Source organism: Pseudophryne corroboree, chromosome 2 (genome assembly GCF_028390025.1).
Source record: "Pseudophryne corroboree isolate aPseCor3 chromosome 2, aPseCor3.hap2, whole genome shotgun sequence".
Lineage (NCBI taxonomy): Eukaryota > Metazoa > Chordata > Amphibia > Anura > Myobatrachidae > Pseudophryne > Pseudophryne corroboree.
Window position 1 is genome coordinate 974216733 of NC_086445.1, and position 21134 is coordinate 974237866.

Consider the following 21134-nt stretch of genomic DNA (forward strand, 5'->3'; position numbering starts at 1 on the left):
TTGTGGCTGAAATTTCGAAGACGTGCCCCCACCGGGCCTAGCTCCGCCTGTGGAGCCCAAGCGCCATGCGGTGGATTTTGTAGAGGCCGGGGAGGACTTCTGTTCCTAGAAACTAGCTGTGTTGTGCAGCTTCTTTCCTCTCCCCCTGCCTCTGGCAAGAAAGGACGCACCTCGGACTTTCTTGTTTCTTTGTGATCGAAAGGACTGCATTTGATAATGTCGTGCTTTCCTAGGCTGTGCTGGAATATAAGGCAAAAGATCAGAATTACCAGCTATAGCCTCTTAAGTCGGCATCACCTGTCCATTGCATGTTCCACAGGACACGTCAAGCAGAAATCGACATAGCGTTGACTCTAGAACCCTGTAGACTAATGTCTCTTTGGGCATGTTTTTATATATATATATATATATATATATATATATATCTAAGACAGCATCTTTTATATATATATCTATATATATATATATATATATACATACTAGGGTCTCAATCTCTGCTGATAAGGTATCCGTCCACGCTGCTACAGCGCTATAAACCCATGCCGACACAATCGCCGGTCTGAGTAGTGTACCAGAATGTGTGTAAATGGACTTCAAAGTACTTTTACTGCATGCTATCTGCAGGATCCCTGAGGATAGCTGTTAAGTCAGTGCTACCTTTTGGGCAAACGTGACACCCTAGGGGAAGATTCCCATCGTATCCTGGCCCTAGTAGGGAAAGGATACTCCCTGAGAATTCTTTGTGGGAAACTGCAGTCTCTTGTCTGGAGATTCCCGCTCTTTTTCTTCATGAGAGGAGGGAAATTTACCTCAGCTTTCTTCCCCTTAAACATGTGTACCCTTGTGTCAGGGACAGATGAGTCATCAGTGATATGCAAAACATATTTTATTACAATAATCATATATTGAATACTTTCCTGCCATTTTGGCTGTAACTTTGCATTATCGTAGTCGACACTGGAGTCAGACTCCGTGTCGATATCAGTGTCTATTATTTTGGATAGAGAGCATTGAGAGACTCTGAAGGTCTCTGCGACATAGGGACAGACATGGGTAGATTCCCTGTCTGTTCTCTAATCTTTTGTGCAATAAATTTACCTTAGCACTTAATTTCACATATCCAAACAGGTGTCAGCGTTGTCGACGGAGACACCACTCACACACACATTTGCTCCATCTCCTCCTTAGGGGAGCCTTTTACCTCAGACATGTCGACACACACGTACCGACACACCACACACTCAGGGAATGCTCATCTGAAGACAATTCCCCCACAAGGCCCTTTGGAGAGACAGAGAGAGAGAGTATGCCAGCACACACCCCAGCGCTATAAACCCAGGAATAACACAGTAACTTAATGTTAACCCAGTAGCTGCTGTTTATATAGATTTTTGCGCCTAATTATGTGCCCCCCCCCCCTCTCTTTTTACCCTCTTCTACCGTGTATCTGCAGGGGAGAGCCTGGGGAGCTTCCTCTCAGCGGAGCTGTGGAGAAAAAATGGCGCAGGTGAGTACTGAGGAAGAAGCCCCGCCCCCTCGACGGCGGGCTTCTGTCCCGCTTAAATATACATTTTCTTGGCGGGGGCTCATACATATATACAGTGCCCAACTGTATATATGTGTACTTTTGCCAAACAAGGTCCATACGCTGCCCAGGCCCCCCCCCCCCCTGCACCCTGCACCCTTACAGTGACCGGAGTATGTGAGGTGTGTGGGAGCAATGGCGCACAGCTGCAGTGCTGTGCGTTACCTCAGTGAAGAACGGAGTCTTCTGCAGCCGATTTCGAAGTCTTCTTGCTTCTCATTCTCACCCGGCTTCTGTCTTCCGGCTCTGCGAGGGGGACGGCGGCGCGGCTCTGGGATCGGACGACGAGGGTGAGATCCTGTGTACGATCCCTCTGGAGCTAATGGTGTCCAGTAGCCTAAGAAGCAGGACCTAGCTTCAGAGAGTAGGGCTGCTTCTCTCCCCTCTGTCCCACGATGCAGGGAGTCTGTTGCCAGCAGAGCTCCCTGAAAATAAAAAACCTAACAAAATACTTTCTCACAGCAAGCTCAGGAGAGCTCACTGAACAGCACCCAGCTCGTCCGGGCACAGTCTCAAACTGAGGTCTGGAGGAGGGACATAGAGGGAGGAGCCAGAGCACACCAGAATCTAAATTCTTTCTTAAAGTGCCCATGTCTCCTGCGGAGCCCGTCTATTCCCCATGGTCCTTACGGAGTCCCCAGCATCCACTAGGACGTTAGAGAAATGGGTGAAGTTCGGGGGGGTTCGGATTCCGAGGAACCGAACCCGCTCATCACTACTAATTTTTAGCTGTTATCTAAAAGAATTTGACTCATGTGAGTTATAAATTCTTCAATATATTAGGTGGGTAAAAAAAAAAAATATATGAGAGTCTGCGACTCATATTTTCCAGGGGATACTTCTGTTTTAATCAGGCGGCTGCCTGGTTTGTTTTTTTAAATAGTATTTGCAGTTAGTTGCACTTCCAGAGACAATTATTTTTCTGTAACTCATTAATTTAATAAATGTATATGTAAGATGGTTTTCATTTTATTATTTATTATTTATTTATTGCCAGTTATTTATGTAGTGCACACATATTCCGCAGCGCTTCACAGAGAATATTTGGCCTTTGATGTCATTCCCCTCCCCAGTGGAGCTTACACTCTTTATTCCCTACCACATGTATATGAACACACTAATTTTTTGCCAGGAGCCAATTAACCTACCAGTATAGTTTTGGATTGTGGAGTACCCAGAGGAAATCTAAGCAAGCATGGGGAGAATATACAAACTCCACACAGTACATAGTTGCCGATATATCTGACTTTCAAGGGAATGGCCGTCTGCAAGTGTGTATCCCTGTGTATATGTCTGTGAACAATGGGGGGGTAATTCAGAGTTGATTGTAGATTAACTAAATTTAGCACATCAACGATCACTTTCACAGACATGCGGGGGGACGTCCAGCACAGGGCTAGTCCGCCTCGCATGTCTGGCTCTGCCCCGCCGAACAGGTACAAAAGCATCGTATGGCGGCGATGCATTTGTACCTGACGAGTAGCTACCTACCAGCATAGCTCCAGCATGCTAGCAGGGAGCTTCTCACCGCATCCTGGGTCGCAGCAGCTGTGTGTGACATCACGCAGCCACCGTGGTCCACCCCCCCAATGAGCCAGAAACGCCTCCGCTGTGCGTGCAAACGCCACAAAAAGATTCAGACTGTGGCCCTCATTCCGAGTTGTTCGCTTTCTAGCTGCTTTTAGCAGCTTTGCACACGCTAAGCCGCCGCCTACTGGGAGTGAATCTTAGCATAGTAGATTTGCGAACGAAAGATTAGCAGAATTGCGAATAGACAGTTCTTAGCAGTTTCTGAGTAGCTCGAGACTTACTCTGCCACTGCGATCAGTTCAGTCAGTTTCGTTCCTGGTTTGACGTCACAAACACACCCAGCGTTCACCCAGACACTCCCCCGTTTCTTCAGACACTCCCGCGTTTTTCCCAGAAACAGCAGCGTTTTTTCGCACACACCCATAAAACGGCCAGTTTCCGCCCAGAAACACCCACTTCCTGTCAATCACACTACGATTACCAGAACGAAGAAAAAAACTTGTAATGCCGTGAGTAAAATACCTAACTTAATAGCAAATTTACTTGGCGCAGTCGCACTGCGGACATTGCGCATGCGCATTAGCGACTAATCGCTCCGTTGCGGAAAAAAATAACGAGCGATCAACTCGGAATGACCACCCGTGTTCACTGCCGTTGAAGCGATCCAGTCTGAAATACCCCCAATGTCATTCAGATATATTTTGTCATCTGGCTGTGTGAACGTGTGGTCCACCGACCGCCCATTTAAATGCCCATCCAGTTGTGATGTCAGGCACGACACATTGGGCGCATGGTTGGTACTGTAAATGTGTATGCACTTGTCAATCGTCAGATACAGTAGGTCAGCAGATCGGAAACGGTCAATCATTCGGACAGGTGTATACTCAGCTAAACTTTTGACTGAGCCATACTAAGACACAAAATTACCGCATGAACAATATGAATGCAATTTTATGTTCACCTACATATAACGAAGCAATTCCAGCTATTAGATACAAATGGAGCTTCGCTCATCTAGCCTTCACTGTTGCGCCTAGGTGCACCAAGGTTTATTAGCATAAGCCTTTCATGTATTGTTCTCAGCTGCTATACAATACAGAGAGAACAATACAGCGGAGGATTAAGTCATTACAGCAGGGGATTAAATCCGACAGCACTGGCTCAGTTAATCCTATTAAAGGGATAGATGAGCAGGGCTCCATCTGTATTAAGTGGAAATTTGGCAATTTTGCAAGTTGACTCGATTTAGAATTCGAGTTTTTGTAGCGTCTTGTGTGAGATATGTGTGTTTTCTGGATGTTTCTAAATTGTACTCTATGTATTGATTTGGATTCAGATGGAAAGTGGTGAATGAAGAACAATTCAGAGTCAAGGGAGACTTCTAGGCAGAGAGCATAAGGGTCATGGTGAAATTGACAATGGGGCACATGGGACTGACCACACCCACACAGCACTGGCCAAACATACATTAGTTCTTACAGTAGGCCCTTGATCATTTTTTAGCCCCAGGCCCATGTGGTACTTAATCTGGGTCCGATGAGGGTAGGGTTTATTGTTTACTAGAAGTTACATCCAGTGTTGCATTTGTTTTCTTTCATAACACCTATCTAGAGAGCTCATGCTTTCGTACATGTATTAGTTACTGTTAGACGTGTCATTTTGATATCGCAACCACTGTTCTTTTTATACATGCAGATGTCATCAGTGTTCCGCCTAAGCTAGTATTCTGGAACGAGAGGCAGAAACTGCATATCCATAAGAAAGAAATGGATCAAGACTGCTGATGGAGTGATGGAATATCTCAAACAGTTCCAGATGTTGGATCTTGCAGAGTGACCTCCAGGAAAATATGCAATTTGCTGTAGATTAGTTTTTTTAAGACAATTTGAACAGTTTTGTGAAGGTAAAATTACAGATTTAAAGCAAGATTAGTGGCAAAGTGCTATTTTCAAAACTATGGTAAAGACTATGATGCCACTTTGCATCAGTTGCTAAACAGAACCTTGATTGAAATAGCTGCCTTGAGAAATATGCATGAGAGATATTACAACATCAAAACTGCCTGAAGGTTATGTCACAAAGGGCTAAGAACACCTTGATGGCAAATTACAAAAATTGCTCTTAGGCAATCTGCAAGAGCATGGAATGGTAAAATTAACAAAAGTGTTCACAAGAATTAAAGCTGATCCATGCCTATACTAAAAGCTTCAAAAGGCATCATGGATGTATCTGCTCTTATATGTGGATGATTTGATTATTGCCCAAGAAAAGGAGATTACAAAACTGAGTGAAGTTCTAGACTCACACTTTGACACTAAAGACCTGGAAGAAGTGACACACTACCTCCAAATGTGCTTACAGTACAGTGAGAATACGATGGAAGTTTTCCACTCAGTCTACCAAAATTGGTCCAATTCTCAATCAGTTTGGAATGTCAGAAGTAAAAGGTGTGCCAAAAATACCAATGGAAGCATCATATCTAAAATTAGAAGGAGAAGATGATCTCTTACCAAGTAATAAATAGTATAGACAAGCACTGTGAAATTGGTAGTAGGAGTTGGATAGTTGGTACTTTATCTCTCTCCACTTTCTCTCTCAAAGCTTTGATAAACCTCCCCTTCATAGTGACAACTACCTTACCTGTAAGGTTAGAGAGGGTAGAAGGGATACTATATTATATTGTGCACCCCAGTCTGTATATGTACTCTATGTCCTGGTATGTTTGTCATACTCTACTGTGTATGTGTTACTCTGTGTATGGTTGTCTGTGTATACACTATGTGACTCTATGCATGACTTTGGACTTATCTGTGACTGTGTGTCTACATATGACTCTGTCTGTGTGACTCTAGTCCATATTACCCTCCCTGTCTTAAGGTCCCAGGGTCCCTAAATCCTTAATCCAGTTCTTGTAATGTGTTCATGAATGTTATGCTGGGAGTAACGTTGGGAGGAGTCAGAGTTCAGGCCAACTGTCATCACCTTCTAACATGAGGACATCATTTTTTTTTATCAGCAGTCAGTTTTATTATATGGGATCATTTGTTTACAGTTACAGCTGCCAAATAAGTTACATTTTAATGTTAACACACAACACAGCAACCAAAAATAATAATACCAGAAAGTTACACCTCATACAGTGATCAGTCCAAGTTTTACATCACATCAACATAAATCGGTGTTGACATTTCATATTCATAAAGAAATTATGTTGTGATGGAGCCTGTGAGTTCACCACTGACAACTGAAATTAAGATAGTAATTCTTGCTGAGATCATGTATTAAACAAACACTGGAATACAATCGGTCTTATCAGCTCTGTTTCTACATCAAGGCGTAAAAGTGCAGTTACACAGCAGTTATTTTTTCCATTTAAATGTAATCTGTAAATCAGCTGAATTATATGAAAGTATCCCATCAGTTTAAAATGTGGATGTGAATTGGTGCATCAAAGATATTGTTAAATGTCAAAATGTATTAAAGAAAAAGTTACACCGGTAAAATACAAAAGAACAAATGAAATTAAATAAGAAAGCTCTGATGTTTTTTCCTTACTCACATCTAAGAAATAATAAATTTCCTTCTAATAAACAGGTACTTGGAAAATTGGATGAGTTATAGATATTGGCGGTATATGGTTAGCATCCTGGCAGTTGGAATGCCGGCAGCCATGTGTCCAACGCTGGAATCCCAACACTGGGCCTAATTCAGTAAGGATTGCAAGTTCTGCTAAGCAGAATTAGCAATTCTTTTGTTCGCATGGTGGGGGCCGCCAATCGCAGGGCAAGGCCACCTAGCATGCTGACCACTGCCTCCCCTCCTTGATGAAGCAGAAATTGGGATTGCATCAAAATTTCTGCTTCATCGTAGAATTTGAGGTTGCCTCCTGCGGGCGCAGCTGAGCTGCACCTGCAGTAGCCCCACTGCCATGTTTCTGATCATGGCGGCTGCGTGTGATGTCACCCAGCCACCGCAATGAGGCCCAGATAATGCCCCCCTGTTTCCTGAACACCAACACCTTTTGCTCACCTCCGCCCCCACAACGCACCATCTCTGCCTAGGAAACGGAGCGTTGCAGCCCCCCCCCCACGTGAACGCCTCTGCCCGATTGACAGGCAGAGCGATCGCATTTTCTGTGGCCCCCCGCAGAAAATGCGGGTGCATGCGTAAGACGGGAGCTGCTCATGCGCCCACATCTTTTTTTGCAATGTTTGTGGTTGGATCGCGTTCTACCCTTTTTGCGTTAGGCCCTTTACTCGGAATCCCAGTAACAGTACACCGACATCCCAAAGGTAAGTATCGAGGCCACTGTTAATGTTAGGACCAGAGGAGAGTTAGGTACTAGCCACCCCCCACTCCCCTGAGTCCTAGCCCTAGCTGCCACCCCCACTATCCTTGTCCTAGCCACCACCACAGGTGGGTTAGTGTAGGAGACAGTGGAGGGGAAAATAATTACCCGCCCCAGGTCAACATTCTAATTGTCAGAATACCGGTGTTGGTCATGTGACCGCCTGCATCCCGATTGTAGGATCCTGTATCACACCCATACAAACACAGCGTGATATCTTAACTGGATGAAATTAACACAGATACTGTCCAGCAATGTACGTCTATTCCACAGGTTGCGTAGATATATACTCCATGACAATATATTACTGTACATAATAAATTATGATTTTATTTTAACAATATTTTTTTTTTTTGCAAGTGTGCCCGCGACTAGGATATAAGTGTGCATCTAAGTACGTGCACCCATAGGAATACATAGGAATACATGGGTGGTGTACTAAGGTGCAGTACGGTGTACTAAGGTGCACGCATACTTCGGCGCGGCGGGTGTGGCTGCATGAGCGTGGCTAAATCTGTAGGTACTTTTGACCAGACTTGCTTGCATGAGCTTTCAGATATTATATTACCATACACTGACTCATTGTTTTATTATACTGTATATTTAACTATTTAATTAAAAGACTGCACACCCTCAATTTACAGTATATGAAAAACAAAGAACAATAAAAACATAGTGCAGCCTGTTATGGTGCAAGGAAAGGTTGATCATACATAGATTTCTTCCTTATAGAAGAACTGTACTTAGAAACTATTGCAAGTTCCAAAAAACAGTATACAGTGCTTTTTATATAAATACATTAATTTAATTCACATGGTATTCCAAGTGGCAACCGAAAGGTATTGTACGTACAAGACAGAGAACAATAACAAGCTTATCTGCACACATACTGGGTTCAGAGACAACCAGTTCCTTAATCACAAATATTCCCAACGGTAACCAGTAGGTATAAAACGTACAAGAAATATGTTAAAAGGAAGCTTACTTTCCATCAAAGTGATACAGAAGGCATAAGTCCCAACGCGTTTCATCCTAGCTTGTGGACCCCTTGAAGAAGTCCACAAGCTAGGACGAAACGCGTCTGTCCCCTTTGATGGACAGATAAGCTTCCTTTTAACTTGTTTCTTGCACGTTTTATACAACTAACACACATCTTATTGTGAAAAGCTGCCACTCAGTCATAGCTGAGGGGTGTATAAAGTTCTGTGTTGCTATTACTAGTTTGATCACGTAGTTCACTTACCTTGTTGCCTATATCTCTCTTTATTATATATATATATATATATATATATATATATAAATATATAAAAATATTCTGTGTTTTTATATATATATATATATATATATATATATAATACAATGAGCCCGGCACTCACACTCTCAAGCAGTGATACCTTACTCCAGTGCCTTCCTTATGTGGTACAACATATATATATATATATATATATACAGTGGGGTTTGAAAGTTTGGGCACCCCAGGCAAAAATTCATTTTAATGTGCAAAAAGAAGCCAAGGAAAGATGGAAAAATCTTCAAAAGGCATCAAATTACAGATTAGACATTCTTGTGACATGTCAAAAAAAGTTTGATTTTATTTCCATCATTTACACTTTCAAAAGAACAGAAAACAAAAAATGGCATCTGCAAAAAATTTGGGCACCCTGCAGAGTTAATACCTTGTACTGCCCCCTTTGGACAGCTGAGACCTGGCAGTGTCATGGATTGTTCTCAATCATCGTCTGTAAAGACCAGGTGATGTCAATCTCAAAGGTTTTAAAAGCCCAGACTCATCTGACCTTGCTCCAACATTCAGCGCCATGGGTTCCTCTAAGCAGTTGTGTAGAACACTGAAACTGAGAATAGTTGACGCTCACAAAGCAGGAGAAGGCTATAAGAAGATAGCAAAGCGTTATCAGATGCCCATATCCTCTGTTCGGAATGTAATTAAGAAATGGTAGTCATCAGGAACAGTGGAAGTTCAAGCAAGATCTGGAAGACCAAGAAAAATATCAGACATAACAGCTCGCAGGATTGTGAGAAAAGCAAGTCAAAATCCACGTTTGACTGCACGATCCCTCCAGGAAGATCTGGCAGACACTGGAGTTGTGGTACACTATTCCACTATAAAGAGATACTTGTACAAATATGGTCTTTATGGAAGAGTCATCAGAAGAAAACCTCTTCTATGTCCTCTCCACAAAAATCAGCGTTTGAAGTTTGCAAATGAACATATAGACAAGCCTGATGCATTTTAAAATAAAGTTCTGTGGACCGATGAGGTTAAAATAGAACTTTTTGGCCGGAATGACCAAAGGTACGTTTGGAGCAGTGACGTGCAGTGGGGTGAGGCAGGTGAGGCAGAGCCTTTCCTGTCATACTTACGTTTGTACCAGAGTTCTGATTGTATAAAGTATATGAAAAATACAAAGAATATGTTAGAAATATCTTCTTTGCATTATTCTAATCATTTTTATAGCCAAAAATCTGGAGTAAAAAGTTTATGGCAGGTGAGGCACTGCCTCACCTACCTATCTTTTCCGCACATCTCTGATCAAAACTCACCAAATTTCCAGAAGTTTATACTGCTACACCTGTGTATAATGCCCAGATGTACCCTTTGACTCATATTTTGTGTGTAAATCTGGCTCTGGTGCTAGCTAGTGCCTCCTTAGCCTTTTAGCTCACCGCACGTCCCTGGTTTGGAGAAGGATGGGCACAGAATTTAATGAAAAGAACCTCTGTCCAACTGTTAAGCATGGGGGTGGATCAATCATGCTTTGGGGTTGTATTGCAGCCAGTGGCACAGGGAACATTTCATGAGTAGAAGGAAAAATGGATTCAATAAGATTCCAGCAAATTTTGGACGCTAACTTGATGCCATCTGTGAAAAAGTTGAAGTTAAAGAGAGGCTGGCTTCTACAAATGGATAATGATCCTAAACACACCTCAAAATCCACGGTGGATTACATCAAGAGGCGTAAACTGAAGGTTTTGCCATGGCCTTCACAATCTCCTGACCTCAACATAATTGAAAATCTATGGATAGACCTTAAAAGAGCAGTGCGTCACAGACAGCCCAGGAATCTCAAAGAACTGGAAGACTTTTGTAAGGAAGAATGGGCGAAGATACCTCAAACAAGAATTGAAAGACTCTTGGCTGGCTACATAAAGCGTTTACAAGCTGTGATACTTGCCAAAGGGGGCAGTACAAGGTATTAACTCTGCAGGGTGCCCAAACTTTTGCAGACGCCATTTTTTGTTTTCTGTTCTTTTGAAAGTGTAAATGATGGAAATAAGTTAAAACTTTTTTTGGCATGTTATAAGAATATCTAATCTGTAAATTGATGCCTTTTGGAGATTTTTCCATCTTTCCTTGGCTTCTTTTTGCACATTAAAATGATTTTTTGCCTGGGGTGCCCAAACTTTCAATCCCCACTGTAGATAGATAGATAGATAGATAGATAGATAGATAGATAGATAGATAGATAGATAGATAGATTTATATATCAGAGGTTCTCAAACACGGCCCTTAAGGCACCACAATGGTGCATTATTTAGTCACAGGTGACTTAATTAGTACCTCAGTTGACTTGATCTATCCATGTGTGCTGAGCCATAGATATACTTAAAACCTGGACCGTTTGGGTGCCTTGAGGACTGCTCTTGAGAAACTATATATATAGTTTATCTAAGATGCATTCGTTTTAGAGACTGCATAGTAAGCAGGTTAGTTGGCATTGCCTAAAAGTAAAACAGGTTTTTATGCTCTACCCTTAGGCAACATTTATTGGTTTGTACTGTACTTGCCCTACTGCAAAGAGATAAGAAGAAAGGAAATTGAAAGATTAAGGGAGAGAATAAGAGGTAGTATCTCCCAGTCAGAGTGGAGGGATACAGTATAACTTAATTCTATCCTTAGGTATAAATGAGACTCTTATCTGGCCTTATGTCTGTTACACACCATGCTCCTGTCACAAAACACAATCCATGTTACTTTTGTTGTAGTTGTAACTGCTGTACCACTCGCACACAGTCTGCAAATTCTATGCAGCACTTAACTTTTTATTTTTGCATTTGTTTCTTGTACATGCATTGTCATGTATAGATACTGTATGTAAGGACTTAAATTTTTTCAGATATGTTAATCTTTCTTTTTTTCTTATATATTTTTCTATTACACAAATAATCTTAAAAGCTAATCCCATTAGAGAAAAAGTTTGCTGTTGCAATCAGGTCTGAATTAGGAACTTTGTCTAGTGAAAGAAAGAAATGTGGCAAGGTCATATGCTGCTTATGACAGTCACTAAACCTCACAATAAAACACAGACCGCAACGCTTATTTAAAATGAAAACCTTTGCAAATACATGTAACCAATTCTCTGAAATTCTATTACCAGATAAATTCAAGTACTGTTACTGGTAATAGTCACAGTGTTACCTTTTGGGTGTGGGACTATTTTTATGCAAATCCTGACTACATTTGTGAAGCCATCTGCTTCATTTGTGAGGCCAAAGTTAGAAGAGATAGGGATGTTGACCATCTAGGCACCTCCACCATGTTACATCATTTGTGACAAGTTCATTAAATGTATTTTAGAAAATTCCAATAATTTGTACAATATTAATAATAATAATAATAATAATAATAATAACAAGCAGTACAGTATCAGCTACCAGCAGTTTGGACCAGCCCATGCAATATTTACTGGCAACATCCTCATCATCAATCTGCTCATTAATGATCGAAGGTAGTAATTCCAAAAAATTGGTTTGTGGGGGCCCAAACAAACCTATGACTTCAGCCACAAAATTGGCAGTCCATATTGCTGAAGTGATTGGTTTGTTAAACTTTGCATGTCCTTTTTAATATCCATAATAAGGGTGGGTGGGAGGACCTATTCCATCTTTCACCCCTTTTCTGTCACTGCTGTGAGGCAAGGTTTCATAGATGCTATAAATTGCAATGTGTTTGTGCCACTGTGTCACTTAGTAACCAGGCAGCTTGCTTCAGCATCAAGGGTCTCTTTCCCAGTGTTAAAACCCAGTATACTATTTGGTCATCCAGGGGCTAGTGTGTCCTATCAGTATCAGTCCAGGGGTGCTCTGTCTGTTGTCTGGTGTGTCTGACAAAGGGTGCTCTGTCCACCTACGAGTGATCTGTCCAACCAACCAGGGGCTCCGCCCCAGTGTAATTTAAAATAATGAAAGCTAAAAAGCATAAAATATAATTATAATAAAAAAAATATTTTTGTATGTGCTGTATCCCAGTGTACTATACAATTTTTATTTTATTTTCAGTACTGTGACACTGCAGGTCAGACCGCAGTATATTATTATTTCATACTCATACTCATATTGTGTGACACTGTGGCTGAAGGAGGTACCCCATTAATATATTTTCATACACATATACGTATTGTGTGACACTGTTGGTGAAATTAAACTGAATTGTTCGATTACTATTTCTGACTCACACACATATTGTGTGACACTGTGAATGAAGGTGGTACCACAGTAATATATTTTATTTCATACTCATACACATTGTGCAACACTGTTGGTGAAATTAAACCACAGTGTTTGATCACTATTTCTGACTCATACATGTATGGTGACTTTTGTTTGTAGTGCTGTACCCCACTTTGTTCATGTTTGTTGTTACTTGATAGATATGATGGACGAACAATTGAGAGGAGAGCAGAAAGCACATACTAGTTCTGCAGCTTCTGCCACCAGTCATGATAATACAAGTCCGTCAATGTCATCTACTAAGGCCAATGCCCAAGGGCATAGGGGGCTTAAGTCAGGGTATGTAAAATCAAAGAAGTAATATAATTTTACAGTGGTAAAGAAAAAAACTTCAAAAGGAAAGTTGGCTATAGAGAAACATAAAATTGGCAATATGCCATTCACCACACAAAGTGGGAAGTAACATAGTAACATAGTTAATGAGGTTGAAAAGAGGCAAAATGCCCATCGGGTTCAACCTGTATTCTGTATTAAGCCGAGTTCATTACAATGCCCTAGCTGAAATAATGTTTTATGTCTAGTTAACAACTATAACTCATGTTCCTCCCTGATTATCAATGTCAATATTTTAAATGCTATAACCTTGGATATCTTTTTCAGTCAGAAAGTTATCCAATCCGTTTTTAAATGCATTTACAGAGTCTGCCATTACCACCGTCTCTGGCAGGGAATTCCAAATTCTTATTGCCCTAATAGTGAAGAACCCTTTACTATGTTGCATATGGAATTTTCTCTCCTCTAGCCTCAGCGAGTGACCTTGTGTCCTATACAGAGTTCTTTTGATAAATAATTCATCTGATAACTTTGTAATGTCCCTTTACATACTTGAAGATATTGATAATGTCTCCTCTTAGACGCCTCTGTTCCAGTGTATAAATATTCAACCTAGTAAGCCTTTCCTCATAACCCAGTCCCTCTATCCCTTTGATCAATTCATCTGGGGGTCGAGCTTTTAGTCATGCGGCTCCGATTCTATGGAACTCACTTCCCCGCATAGTGCGAGAGCTAACTATAGAATCCTTCAAAAATAGACTCAAGACTTTTCTGTTTACTCAAGCATTTCCATAATGTCCCTTTTAGTATCTTCATGCTTCTGTATTTTATGAAAATGTACTTCATTATTTTCTGTACTATATTATGCTATGTATCTGTTAAGCGCCTTGAGTCCTATTGGAGAAAGAGCGCTATATAAATAAAATTATTATTATTATTATTATTATTATTATTATTATCAATTTAGTAGCTTGCCTTTGAACCCTTTCGAGTTCACAGATTGAACACAATATTCCAGGTGTGGATGTACCAATGATCTGTACAGCGGCAGGATTACACTCTCTTCCCTTGTCTCAATTCCCCATTTTATGCATGCTAGCACCTTACTTGCCTTCTTTGCTGCACTTTGACATTGTATACGGTTATTAAGCCTATTATCAATGAGTACCCCCAAATCTTTTTCCAATACTGTTTCCCCTAGATTTTCCCCATTTAATATGTAGGTTGCACGTTTGTTTTCAGTCCCGAAATGCATAACTTTGCGTTTTTCTATATTGAACCTCATTCTCCATTTAGACGCCCAGATTTCAAGTTTAGATAAGTCATTCTGTAGAGACTCCACATCTATTTCCGAATTAATTACCCTACACAGTTTAGTATCATCTGCAAAGATTGACACTGTGCTTTCAAGGCCTATTTCTAGGTCATTGAAAAATATGTTGAACAGTAGTGGCCCAAGTAAGGACCCTTGTGGTATTCCACTGACTACTGGTGCCCAGCTGGAGGACATCCCATTGACCACATCTCGCTGTACCCTGTTATCCAGCCAGTTACTTATCCATGTACAAATAGTTTTTCCTAGGCCAAGCTCCTTTAATTTGATATAAAGAAAAAGAAATACCCTAGGGTATTACTACTCCCAGGCGCTAGATGAGTGGTTCACCACAGCAGCTAGACAAAAACAAGGGTTGGTCAGACCCCTAAACGATAATAGCAAATGTAAAGGTGCAGCGCCTGGTTCCGGTATGAAAGATAGATAGTGTCTAGTTAGACAGTCAATAGATAGACACCATATGTTAGACAGACATTAGGTCGACAGGGTCAAAAGGTCAACATGAAAAAGGTTGACAGGTCAAAAGGTTGACAGTGTCAAAAGTTCGACATGAAAATGGTTGACATGAAAAAGGTAGACACCATGTTTTTTGCATTTTTGTGGTTTGTGTGGATAGTTTTGTCATCTGGGACCCCCAATTGTAGAAAGGCATACCCTCGCGGGGCTCGCTTCGCTCGCCACGCTTCGGGCATGGTGGCTCGCTGCGCTCGCCACAAGGTTTATAACCGACTCTATGCCAACATGGATAGAGAAAGTATGAAAAAGTCCAAAAACATGTTACATAAAATAAAACATTTGTCTATCTTTTTTTATGTCGACCATTTTCATGTCGACCTTTTGACCATGTCGACCTTTTGACACTTCGACCTGTTTCATGTTGACCTTTTGACCCTGTCGACCTAATGTCTGTCTAACATATGGTGTCTATCTATTGACTGTCTAACTAGACACTGTCTATCTATCAAACGGATAGGGCAGCGCCTATTGGTCACAAATGCAAAATAGGTCACAAAAGAATCGCAATTTATTAAAATACTTTGAGCATGATAAAAGTTAGATAAAGTGCACATAAGTGGCAACTGCCACATAAAAACATGAGCAATTAAGAATAGTGTTACTCCCAGTAGTAAAATGTTCTTAATGGAAAATTGATGATGCAATGAACCCGTTTCTATAAAAGTCCTCTTGGTTTCTATGGCCCAATATCCTATCCGTGGGTTATAGTTACCACCAACATCTCTTGAGGTAATTAGGAGAATTTGTGTCCGCAAAGTAACTGTTCCTCGGCTGGTGATAAGTAGTAATTTTCCACGGTGTAGTGAGGAAAGTCTTTATAGGGTCCAAATGGTAGAAAGTCAGCGGGAGCTTGGTCCAGGTCCAATAGTTCCAAAGAATGGGAGGTAAACACTGTCAGGCAGGTCTCACCACATCTTGCTGTACCCTGTTATCCAGCCAGTTACTTATCCATGTACAAATAGTTTTTCCTAGGCCAAGCTCCTTTAATTTGATGATCAGTCTCCTGTGAGGCACTGTATTGAAGGCTTTTGTAAAATCTAAGTAGACCACATCCACTTCGTTTCCCTGGTTAAGATTGTCGCTCACTTCCTCATAGAAGCTAACTAAGTTAGTTTGACATGATCTGTCTCTCACAAACCCATGCTGGTTCTTGCTAATAATCTCAGCGGTATGCAGATAATCCTGTATGCTATCCATTAAAACTCCTTCCAATATTTTCCTCACTATATATGTCAAACTAACTGGTCTGTAGTTACCCAGATGATTTTTAGATCCCTTCTTAAATAATGGCACTACCTCAGCTATATGCCACTAATTCATCTGTACCATGCCTGATCTAATTGAAATATTGAAAATCAAGTATAGGGGTCTTGGAAGTTGTGACCTAAGTGTCACAGGCTAGTTTGATTGTGTTCCCGGTAATGACCTGGGTGAGCCAGTGGAGGGTGCAGGGAGGCAGAAGTTAGGTGGATTGAGATATGGACAAGTCATATGCTGGAGCACTCTGGAAGATTACACAGTGAACACAGAGAATTAGCGAGACCTGAAGCAGAGGCACGGAGTCTAACTCACCAGGCGTTTTCGCCAGTGATCCCCGCCAGGGGATATGGTCTTCAATGCGCCTGACGTGCAGGTCGCGGCCCTTTGCTCAGGTTCCTCTGTGGAAGCTGTGAGACAATCGGGTATACAGGGATGCGTAATAACGGATTATACTGAAGTGCTTAGCCATCGATGGTGAGTCCGATGGTGACGTGAAAGGTAAGTATATCGGAGATGGTGAACTCTGGAGTGCTTGGGTAGCTGAGGATATCCGGAGCCTGTGAGAGGAATCCTGGACTGAGCACCGCAGACTGGTAACACACTGAGATGGAGATAGTGGAAGTCTCTGGTGGCAGGTAAGTAACCAGGAAAGGCAGGTACAGCAGGACACAGGTAAACGGATCTCTGGAGCAAGCCTTGAGAGCAACGCTGGAGAACTTGCAGGAGAACTGACAAGTTGTTCAAGGCAATGAGGACTCTGGGAAGCCTGCTTATATCCCCCCAGAAGGATGCTGATTGGTTGCTGCTGGCAGCAGCAGCAGCATGCACAGAACCAGGAAGTGATTACCTGGATCATGTGACTCTGGATCATGTGACTCTGCCAGCGGCTGATCTGCGGCACAGAATACACCAGCATGCCAGTAAGTGGCGTGTGCAAGCAGTGCGTGAACTGTGGATCCTGACACTAAGCTCCATAAGAACCCTTGAGTGAAGTCCATCTCACCAGGTGATTTATTCAACTTAATTTTGCTTAGTCTCTTCCGGACTATTTCTTCGCTTAAAGAAGTATCTAACCATGAATCATTGCTGTCACTATCGGTATGCACTACTCCCACCATCGGTTCTTCTATGGTGAACACTGATGAAAAAAATTGTTCAGTATTTCCGCTTTTGTTTCGTCATCATTTATCAATACTCCAAATTCATCTTTTATTGGACCTACGTTCTCCTTTTTTAACCTTTTACTGTTTATGTATTTAAAAACCTTTTTAGGATTGGTTTTGCTCTCCATAGTGATTTGATTTTCGTTATCAATTTTAGCTGCTTTTATTGCTTTTTTGCATCTTTTATTGCATTCCTTGTAGTACTGGAATGACTCCTCCTTTCCATTAGATTTAAATGCTTAGAAAGCACACTTCCTTTTATCCATTTCTTCCTTGACCTTCTTATTAAGCCACATCTGTTTGAGGGGATCATTCCGACATGATCGCACGCTGCCGTTTTTCGCAGCACAGTGATCAGGTCACTACTGCGCATGCGTATGCACCGCAATGCGCAGGTGCATTGTACGGGTACAAAGCGGATCGTTGCTGGGCGATGGATTTAACTAAGAATTCATTCGCACAGCCGATCACAAGAAGATTTATGGCTGTCAACTGACTCACTCACTCAGGGAGTGGTTGTAAAAACTAGAGATGTGCACAGGAAATTTTTCAGGTTTTGTGTTTTGGTTTTGGATTCGGTTCCACGGCCATGTTTTGGATTCGGACGCGTTTTGCCAAAACCTCCCTGAAATTTTTTTTGTCGGATTCGGGTGTGTTTTGGATTCGGGTGTTTTTTTACAAAAAACCCTCAAAAAAAGCTTAAATTATAGAATTTGGGGGTCATTTTGATCCCATAGTATTATTAACCTCAATAACCATAATTTACACTCATTTTCAGTCTATTCTGAACACCTCACACCTCACAATATTATTTTTAGTCCTAAAATTTGCACCGAGGTCGCTGGATGGCTAAGCTAAGCGACACAAGTGGCCGACACAAACACCTGGCCAATCTAGGAGTGGCACTGCAGTGTCAGGCAGGATGGCACTTCAAAAAAATAGTCCCCAAACAGCACATGATGCAAAGAAAAAAAGAGGTGCACCAAGGTCGTTGTGTGACTAAGCTAAGCGACACAAGAGGCCGACACAAACACCTTGCTGATCTAGGAGTGGCACTGCAGTGTCAGACAGGATGGCACTTCAAAAAAATAGTCCCCAAACAGCACATGATGCAAAGAAAAAAAGAGGCGCACCAAGGTCCTTGTGTGACTAAGCTAAGCGACACAAGTGGCCGACACAAACACCTGGCCCATCTAGGAGTGGCACTGCAGTGTCAGACAGGATGGCACTTCAAAAAAATAGTCCCCAAACAGCACATGATGCAAAGAAAAAAAGAGGCGCACCAAGGTCGTTGTGTGACTAAGCTAAGCGACACAAGTGGCCGACACAAACACCTGGACCATCTAGGAGTGGCACTGCAGTGTCAGACAGGATGGCACTTCAAAAAAATAGTCCCCAAACAGCACATGATGCAAAGAAAAAAAGACGCACCAAGGTCGCGGTGTGACTAAGCTAAGCGACACAAGTGGCCGACACAAACACCTGGCCCATCTAGGAGTGGCATTGCAGTGTCAGACAGGATGGCACTTCAAAAAAATAGTCCCCAAACAGCACATGATGCAAAGATAAAAGAGACGCACCAAGGTTGCTGTGTGACTAAGCTAAGCGACACAAGTGGCCGACACAAACACCTGGCCCATCTAGGAGTGGCACTGCAGTGTCAGACAGGATGGCACTTCAAAAAAATAGTCCCCAAACAGCACATGATGCAAAGAAAAAAAGAGGCGCACCAAGGTCGTTGTGTGACTAAGCTAAGCGACACAAGTGGCCGACACAAACACCTGGCCGATCTAGGAGTGGCACTGCAGTGTCAGACAGGATGGCACTTCAAAAAAATAGTCCCCAAACAGCACATGATGCAAAGATAAAAGAGACGCACCAAGGTCGCTGTGTGACTAAGCTAAGCGACACAAGTGGCCGACACAAACACCTGGCCCATCTAGGAGTGGCACTGCAGTGTCAGACAGGATGGCACTTCAAAAAAATAGTCCCCGAACAGCACATGATGCAAAGAAAAAAAGAGACGCACCAAGGTCGCTGTGTGACTAAGCTAAGCGACACAAGTGGCCGACACAAACACCTGGACCATCTAGGAGTGGCACTGCAGTGTCAGACAGGATGGCACTTCAAAAAAATAGTCCCCAAACAGCACATGATGCAAAGAAAAAAAGAGGCGCACCAAGGTCGCTGTGTGACTAAGCTAAGCGACACAAGTGGCCGACACAAACACCTGGCCCATCTAGGAGTGGCACTGCAGTGTCAGACAGGATGGCACTTCAAAAAAATAGTCCCCAAACAGCACATGATGCAAAGAAAAAAAGAGACGCACCAAGGTCACTGTGTGTCTAAGCTAAGCGACACAAGTGGCCGACACAAACACCTGGCCCATCTAGGAGTGGCACTGCAGTGTCAGACAGGATGGCAGATTTAAAAAATAGTCCCCAAACAGCACATGATGCAAAGAAAAAATAAGATTTTACTTACCGGTAAATCTATTTCTCGTAGTCCGTAGTGGATGCTGGGAACCATGGGGACCATGGGGAATAGACAGGCTCCGCAGGAGACAGGGCACTCTAAGAAAGAATTAGGACTACTTTTGTGCACTGGCTCCTCCCTCTATGTCCCTCCTCCAGACCTCAGTTAAGGAAACTGTGCCCGGAAGAGCTGACAGTACAAGGAAAGGATTTAGGAATCCAGGGTAAGACTCATACCAGCCACACCAATCACACCGTATAACTCGTGATAAACTTACCCAGTTAACAGTATGAACAACAACAGAGCATCAGACCAACCTGATGCAACCATAACATAACCCTTATGTAAGCAATAACTATATACAAGCATTGCAGAAGAAGTCCGCACTTGGGACGGGCGCCCAGCATCCACTACGGACTACGAGAAATAGATTTACCGGTAAGTAAAATCTTATTTTCTCTAACGTCCTAGTGGATGCTGGGGACTCCGTAAGGACCATGGGGATTATACCAAAGCTCCCAAACGGGCGGGAGAGTGCGGATGACTCTGCAGCACCGAATGAGCAAACACAAGGTCCTCCTCAGCCAGGGTATCAAACTTGTAGAATTTAGCAAAAGTGTTTGAACCCGACCAAAGTAGCTGCTCGGCAAAGCTGTAATGCCGAGACCCCTCGGGCAGCCGCCCAAGAAGAGCCCACCTTCCTTGTGGAATGGGCTTTTACTGATTTTGGAGGCGGCAATCCAGCCGCAAAATGAGCCTGCTGAATCGTGTTACAGATCCAGCGAGCAATAGTTTGCTTTGAAGCAGGAGCACCCAGCTTGTTGGATGCATACAGGATAAACAATGACTCAGTTTTCCTTAGAGATGAGCGGGTTCGGTTCCTCGGAATCCGAACCCGCCCGAACTTCATTTTTTTTTACACGGGGCCGAGCGACTCGGATCTTCCCGCCTTGCTCGGTTAACCCGAGCGCGCCCGAACGTCATCATCCCGCTGTCGGATTCTCGCGAGGCTCGGATTCTATCGTGAGACTCGGATTCTATATAAGGAGCCGCGCGTCGCCGCCATTTTCACACGTGCATTGAGATTCATAGGGAGAGGACGTGGCTGGCGTCCTCTCCGTT